Genomic DNA, 6,114 nt, shown 5'->3' on the forward strand with positions numbered 1-6,114 from the left:
ATTCTTCTCGAAGGCTATCAGGGCTGGCGCTAGAGTCTGAGGCCTCAAAGCGCCACAGCTGGGCTCAGGGGCAGAAATCTGGCGGGATGGAGGGGGCGAGAGGCTAGAGGGCCTGACTTGGCCTTGGGTCTGCAAAGCCGGCCCCTGTTTATGCTTGGACTCTTTACAGGTGACTGGGGGGTTATCGTAGAGGTCACGGGGGCTGGAGAGCTCCCCCAGCAACTACCCATCGGAATCAACCCAGCCAGCTCCAGGGGTCAAAGCAGGCAGGGTGGGAATGGTTTCTGAGCCTTCCTGACCCGGGCAGGTCATCTCTCTGATCACTGAGTGACAAGGAAGGGGCTGTTCAGGCTGGAGAACTTTCATTCAGCTAGAAGCTCAGACCACCACACAAGGCTGCCCCACATGAGAAGGGGACCGTTTGTGTCCCTCTTACCTGATGGTCTACACGGAACCGTGAGCCAGAGAGCTCTTCCTGTCTGAAGCAGAAAGTGCAACTTTTCTCTAGAAGCTCTGAGTGAGTTGTTTTTTTTCTGTAAATAGAACAGGGCTTTGCAAGAGCACACTTCATTCCCGGGTGACACAATACATCCCAACTGGGACAGATAAGAGTGACAGCAGGAGTTCTCATTGTGGCTCAGTGGGTTAAGGACCTGACATAGTGTCTTTGAGGATGGGGGTTCGATCCCTGGCCTCACTCAATACGTTAAGGATCTGGCCTTGGCGTGAGCTGCGGTGTAGGTCGCAGACGTGGCTCGGATCTGGCGTTGCTGTGGCTATGGTGTAGATTGGCGGCTATAGCTCTGATTTGACCCCTAGCCTGGGAACCTTCATAATCCCTGGACCCGGGATGGGAGTGGGGGGCAGCCTTAAAAAAATAAAAAGCAGGGAGTTCCCATTGTGGCTCAGTGGTTAACGGACACGACTAGGAACTATGAGGTTGCGGGTTCGATCTCTGGCCTCGCTCAGTGGGTTCAGGACCCGGCGTTGCTGTGAGCTGTGGTGTAGGTCGCAGACGAGGCTCGGATCCCAGGTTGCTGTGGCTGTGGTGCAGGCCAGCAGCTACAACTCTGATTCGACCCCTAGCCTGGGAACCTCCATCTGCCGCGAGTGTGGCCCTAGAAGAGGCAAAAAGACAGACAGATAAATAAACAAATAAACAAACAAACAGAAGTGACAGCAAACACTTGTGTCCCAACTCTCCGGCTTTCTTTTTTTTTTTTTTTTTTAGTGATTAATGTTTGCTCATGGTAGGGTTCTTTTATTTTTTTATTTTTTTTATTTTTTTATTTTCCCACTGTACAGCAAGGGGATCAAGTTATCCTTACATGTATACATTACAATTACATCTTTTTCCCCCACCCTTTGTTCTGTTGCAACTCTCCGGCTTTCTATGCTGAAACTTAGAAGGGCCCAGGGAGGCAGGTGGGGGAGAACTACACTCTCCACTTGGCCGATGAGGAAGCAGAGGCTCAGGGCTGTTAAGGAAGATGCCTGAAATCTCCCAGCTTCTACGTGGGCAGCATCCGGCCTGGAATCTAGGCCCTCTGCCACTTTTCCACCGTGACCAGAGAGTGGAGAATTCCACCCCGCAGGTGGACCAGAGATACGGAGTGGAGGTGGGGACGGGAGGGAGGTACTTTGACCTTAAGCAAGGGGCTGGGTGGGGCCAGAAATATGGACAACTGGATTTGTCAGGTGCAGGCTTGACAGGAATGTGGAGCCACAGGAACCGGGATGCCTGCTGCTTCCCGTCCCCGCCTCTTTCTGGAAAATATCAGGAAAATGGCAGCCCCCTTCCTCCCTCTTGGCCTCTTTCTGATGCCCCTCCCCCGCACCAGAGGCAGGCTGCCGACCTGCAGGCAGCCACTCTCGGGTCTGCAGGGCCGGGGGCTGGGGTGGGGTGGAAAGGCCACCGCTGTTGGGGAGAGCTGGCCCACCCACAGCTTTCAGGGGCCCAAGATAGTGAAAACATCCATCCTTTCCCCATTTCCTGCGTCTGCATTCTAGAAAGGATTTAAGGCACCCCATCCTTTATTGATGATCTTACACTGTTTCATTTGATAACCCCATTCACTCACTTCCTTGCGCATCCATCCTTCATTCATTCATTCAACTCATTCTCTTTACTGCAAAGGCCATTGCCTCTAACCACTGCCTCCTTTTTCTCAGGTATTCATGGAACATCTGGTCCATTTATTTTTTTACTTTTTATTTTTTGCTTTTTTTTTTTTAGGGCCACACCCATGGCATATGGAGGTCTCCCAGGCTAGGGGTCAAATCAGAGCTACAGCTGCCAGCCTATATGTCACAGCCACAGCGACATCAGATCTAAGTGGCATCTTCGATCTACACCACAGCTCGTGGCAACGCCGGATCCTTAACCCACTGAGTGAGGCCAGGGATGGAACCCGCAACCTCATGGTTCCTAGTCGGATTCGTTTCTGCCGCACCGTGATGGGGATTCCTCCTGGCCCATTTAGATCCTAGGATGTTACCCAGAATTCTAGAACTGCAGCCTTTGGACAACAGCTGGTCCCACTGCTTCGCTTTGCAGATGAGAGGGTGGTCAGCATCCACTCAAGGCCAAGGCCATTCCAAGAAGAGAAACCCTACCCTGGGCTGGCAGTCCGGTCCATACTGTGGAAACGAAGCCAAAGCCACCAGAGGGTGGTTGGTGTGGCAGGGAACTAGCTCTAGCCTTGGGGTCTGAAGATCAGGGTTCCAGCGCTGGCTGCCCACTGCCTCTGCCCAAGTTCTTATGTCCTGGGCATCTCCACCTGGATGGCCTTGAACTCATGTGGGAAGCCAGGTCCCTACCCACCTGCACAAGCTTCCTGTTTCAAACCTGCTTCACCCACCCCCATCTCAAATGTGGTTCCATTGTCTCCACAGCTGCAAAAGCCAGAGGCCTGGGCATCTCCTGCCTCCTCCCCCACCCACCACACATCTGGCCAAATGCCAAGTCCTGGCTTCTGTTACCTCCCAATGGCTCTTGAATTCTCCAGCCTCTTTCCATGCCTGCTGCTACCACTCTGCAGGGGCCCCAGCTGCTCCACAGCTGGGCTACTCTCGACACGTGCCTTGGCCTCTCTGTGAACTGGCCTCTACACTGTCTCTACAGACTTGCCTTGGGTCCATCAAGGAATAGGGAGTAGAGAAAATGCCTGGGTGAGTCTGCAGGCTGCGAGTCCTGGTCCACCATCAGGTAGCCATGCTGATTCACTTTTTTTTTTTTTTTTTTTTTTTTTTAGGGCAGTGCCTGCGGCATATGTAAGTTCCCAGGCTAGGGGTCGAATCAGAGCTGCAGCTGTAGCCTACGCTACAGCCATGGAAACATCAGATCCAAGCTGCATCTCTGACCTACACCAGATCCTGTGGTAACACCAGATCCTTAACCCACTGAGTGAAGCCAGGGATCGAACCCGCATCCTCATAGATACTAGTCGGGTTCTTAACCAACAGAGCCCCAGCGGGAGCTCCTGATCCACACATTTATTTACAACTCTGATTTCCAAGGTCCCGGCCAGCTAATAATAATGGCCTTCAGGAGTTCCCGTTGTGGCGCAGTTGGTTGCGGGTTCAATCCTTGGCCTCACTCAGTGGGTTAAGGATATGGTGTTGCCGTGAGCTGGGGTGTGGGTTGCAGACGTGGCTCCAATCTGACGTAGCCGTGGCTGTGGCATAGGCCAGCATCTGTAGCTTCAATTTGACCCCTAACCTGTGAACCTCCACATGCCACAGGCAAGGCCTAAACCAAAGATGCGATTCCTTTATTATAAATGAAGAAAGTGTGGTATCGAGAAGCTCAGTAAGTTGGCCGGTGATTACACAGCGAGTATGTGGAGTCAGGACTCAAACCCAGGTCTGACCAAGCCTGAGCCCACCCACTTTGCTATGCTGTCTTTTCTGGTCGGTAACTGGCCCACCCGGGAGCTCCCCATCCCCTGTTAATGCAACCCTCGCTCGATTTATGCCTGGGAGGGTCACGATCCTACTTCTTCCAGGCAAGCTGGAATAAAAACCCTGCAAGCAGGCTGCAGCTGCCTCATGGCCTGCATTCCTCAGGCCGTGCCAGGCGGAGTTCAGCGGTGCCTGCCCCCCAGAAGCGCTGCCGGTGCCCAGCACTGCCGCTGGATGTGGGCCAAGGCCCTGGGAAGCGGCCCAAGGCCGGCGCTCACACACGGGCTCTGTGGGACCTTGGGCTCCTGAAATGCCCTGTCTCCCGGCAAGGTGAGGAGACTGCTGGGGAGCCGTGTCAGACACATTTTTTTTTTTAGGGCCGCACCTGCGGCACATGGAGGTTCCCAGGCGAGGGGTTGAATCGGAGCTACAGCTGCTGGCCTACACCACAGCCACAGCAACACCAGATCTGAGCCGTGTCTGCAACCCACACCCAGCTCACGGCAACGCCAGATCCTTAACCCACTGAGCGAGGCCAGGCATCAAACCTGTGTCCTCATGTTACTAGTCAGGTCTGCTCCCACTGAGCCGCAACGGGAGCTCCATCTCGAGATCCTTAACTCCCATCTGTGCAGACCTTTTCCCAGATGTCACACTGATAGGTTCGAGGGGTGAGGTCCTGGACATTTCTTTTGGGGGCCCTGTATTCAGGAACTACCATATAATAGGGAATGATGATACCGAAGAGCTTATGAACCCCAAGGGTGAGGGAGAAATAACGAGCACGTCATTTATTCCTCACAAGTGCCCGGTAAGGTACAATCTACTGTCCTCATTACGGGCACAGAACAGAGCTCAGCAGTGAAATGACCTGCAAGCAGGAGCTGCCACCTCAGGAGCTGTACTGGTGCCCACTTCACGGTGACAGGCCACACCCTGGATGAGAAGGAAGCCATGTCGTCCAGCTCCAACCATCAAAGTCCCCGCGCTGAGCCCCGGATAGGCCCGGTCCTGCAAGGCCGTGGGCGCTAAGGACCCTCAGGGACACTGCACGGCAGCAGAAAATGCGCGCTTTCATACATCTCATTCTCGACCTGGGGAAACGGATCTTCCTTTTCAGACAAGGCTACCAGCCCAGCGGTCACATGGCACATTAGTGACACAATGAAGACTTGAATTCAGATGCCGTCCCTCCAAATGAGTGGCTCTTTACATGTCCTCAAGCTGCCTGATAACCAGAAAACAAAAGGAAACAGCCAACTACCAGGTGAGCACAAAGCTTAGCTTTTATTTTATTTTTTAAATTTGTCTTTTTGCCTTTTTTTCTTGAGCCACTCCTGCGGCACATGGAGGTTCCCAGGCTAGAGGTCTAATCGGAGCTGTAGCTGCCGGCTTAGGCCAAAGCCACAGCAATGCCAGATCCAAGCTGCCTCTGCAACCTACACCACAGCTCACAGCAACGCCGGATACTCAACCCACTGAGCAAGGCCAGGGATCGAACCCCAACCTCATGGTTCCTAGTTGGATTCGTTAACCACTGAGCCAGGACGGGAACTCTTGCTTTTTTTTTTTTTTTTTCAGGGCCACACCCAAGGCATATGGAGATTCCCAGGCTAGGGGTTGAATTGGAGCCGCAACTGCTGGCCTACACTACAGCAATGCAGGATCCAAGTGGGGTTTGTGACCTACACCACAGCTCCCGGCAACACTGGATCCTTAACCCACTGAGCAAGGCCCAGGGATCAAACCTACGTCCTCATGGATACCAGCCAGATTCATTTCTGCTGAACTCCTCAGCTTTTTTTTTTTTAATAACTATGTGACTTTTCACTTAACCCAAATCCACTTCCTCATTGACCAAATGGGGACAGACTACTAAACCCAAGCTATGAAGTTGAGACAATGTACGTGGATTCCGCTCCGCAGTCCTGGCAGTAGGAGGTGTTCCCAGTTCCTTCCTAAAACCCAGCACCTCCACGAGCATGCTTGTTGTGCGTGACGGCTGGCCATTCATGCTCATGGGATTCCTGTGAGAGGCAAATAAGAAACCGAATGTGAAAACGTCCTGTATGCTGTATGATGCTTTATGAATACAGGGATTAATTAATTCAATTTAAATGTCAATAACTGGAGCTCCTGGCGTCTCAGCAGGTTAAGGATCTGGCACTGTCACGACTGTGGTGCAGGCGCGATCCCCGGACCTGGAACTTC

Source organism: Phacochoerus africanus, chromosome 7 (assembly GCF_016906955.1).
Source record: "Phacochoerus africanus isolate WHEZ1 chromosome 7, ROS_Pafr_v1, whole genome shotgun sequence".
Lineage (NCBI taxonomy): Eukaryota > Metazoa > Chordata > Mammalia > Artiodactyla > Suidae > Phacochoerus > Phacochoerus africanus.